Raw genomic sequence first — 2,500 nt, forward strand, 5'->3', positions numbered from 1 at the left:
AAACGAAGAGAGGTACAGAAAAGCGTGCTATCCTTCTCAGCGCAACAAATACCCCGCTCTTCTTGTCAATTTCACTGGCACTGCCCTTGCCACGGGCGGTGGAGTGACGTTGCGTTGCGTTCAGTTTCATTCTGTGAGTTCGACAGCTACTTGACTAAATGTTGTATTTTCGCCTTACGCGACTTGTTACATTTAGTCAAGTTTTGACTAAATGTTTTAACGTAGAGGGGGGAATCGAGACGAGGGTCGTGGTGTATGTGCGTGCGTGCGTGCGTGTGTGTGTGTCTCAGTGATTGTGTGTGCGTGCGTGTGTGTGTGTGTGTATCTATGTGTGTGTGTTTATGTGAGTGTTTGTGTGTGTGTGTGTGTGTGTGTGTGTCTGTGTGTGTGTGTGTTGAGCGATTCAGACTAAACTACTGGACCGATCTTTATGAAATTTGACATGAGAGTTCCTGGGTATGGTATCCTCACACTTTTTTTTCATTTTTTTGATAAATGTCTTTGATGACGTCATATCCGGCTTTTCGTGAAAGTTGAGGCGGCACTGTCACGCCCTCATTTTTCAACCAAAATGGTTGAAATTTTGGTCGGGTAATGTTCGACAAAGCCCGGACTTCGGTATTGCATTTCAGCGTGGTGGCTTAAAAATTAATTAATGACTTTGGTCATTAAAAATCTGAAAATTGTAAAAAAAATATGTTTTTTATAAAACGATCCAAATTTACGTTTATCTTATTCTCCATCATTTGCTGATTCCAAAAACATATAAATATGTTATATTCGGATTAAAAACAAGCTCTGAAAATTAAATATATAAAAATTATTATCAAAATTAAATTTTTGAAATCAATTTAAAAGCACTTTCATCTTATTCCTTGTCGGTTCCTGATTCCAAAAACATATAGATATGATATGTTTGGATTAAAAACACGCTCAGAAAGTTAAAACGAAGAGAGGTACAGAAAAGCGTGCTATCCTCCCCAGCGCAACTACTACCCCGCTCTTCTTGTCAATTTCACTGCCTATGCCGTGAGCGGTGGACTGACGATGCTACGAGTATACGGTCTTGCTGCGTTGCATTGCGTTCAGTTTCATTCGGTGAGTTCGACAGCTACTTGACTAAATGTTGTATTTTCGCCTTACGCGACTTGTTTAACTTACTTGCGTTGGTTCTATCTAACTTCTAAGGTTCTATCTTTCCCAGCATCCAAACTTGCTTACTTCTTTCTCTGTTTCTTTTAATTCTCCTTTTACTTTTACTCTGTGTGTGTATGTGTGTGAAACGAACCATACACGGCACCCCTCGCCTCACCCCCCCCCCCCCTCAAAAAAAAAGAAAAAACAAGTCGCGTAAGGCGAAAATACAATATTTAGTCAAGTAGCTGTCGAACTCACAGAATGAAACTGAACGCAATGCCATTTTTCAGCAAGACCGTATACTCGTAGCATCGTCAGTCCACCGCTCATGGCAAAGGCAGTGAAATTGACAAGAAGAGCGGGGTAGTAGTTGCGCTAAGAAGGATAGCACGCTTTTCTGTACCTCTCTTTGTTTTAACTTTCTGAGCGTGTTTTTAATCCAAACATATCATATGTATATGTTTTTGGAATCAGGAACCGACAAGGAATAAGATGAAAGTGTTTTAAAATTGATTTCGACAATTTAATTTTGATAATAATTTTTATATATTTAATTTTCAGAGCTTGTTTTTAATCCGAATATAACATATTTATATGTTTTTGGAATCAGCAAATGATGGAAAATAAGATAAACGTAAATTTGGATCGTTTTATAACTTTTTATTTTTTTTTACAATTTTCAGATTTTTAATGACCAAAGCAATTTAACTTCCCATGCCAGGTGTACGACAATTTTACTCCCTTGTCCCCTGTTAGTCTTGGTGGTGGAAGGGGTGGAAGGAGGGTAGCGCGACATTCGTGTGCGCGAGATCACTTATTGGCATTATCCCTTCACCCGCATCCCATTTCTGGAAGTAAAAACAAGTCGCGTAAGGCGAAATTACTACATTTAGTCAAGCTGTGGAACTCACAGAATGAAACTGAACGTAGTCCGCCGCTAGTGCAAAAGGCAGTGAAAGTGACGAGCCTGTTTGGCGCGGTAGCGGTTGCGCTGTGCTTAATAGCACGCTTTACTGTACCTCTCTTCGTTTTAACTTTCTGAGCGTGTTTTTAATCCAAACATATCATATCTATATGTTTTTGGAATCAGGAACCGACAAGGAATAAGATGAAAGTGTTTTCAAATTGATTTCAAAAATTTAATTTTGATAATAATTTTTATAGTTTTGATTTTCAGAGCTTGTTTTTAATCCAAATATAACATATTTATATGTTTTTGGAATCAGGAAATGATGAAGAATAAGATGAACGTAGTTTTGGATCGTTTTATAAAAATAATTTTTTTTTTACAATTTTCAGATTTTTAATGACCAAAGTCATTAATTAGTTTTTAAGCCACCAAGCTGAAATGCAATACCAAAGT

This window comes from Littorina saxatilis, linkage group LG1 (assembly GCF_037325665.1).
Source record: "Littorina saxatilis isolate snail1 linkage group LG1, US_GU_Lsax_2.0, whole genome shotgun sequence".
In the NCBI taxonomy this organism is placed as follows: Eukaryota; Metazoa; Mollusca; class Gastropoda; order Littorinimorpha; family Littorinidae; genus Littorina; species Littorina saxatilis.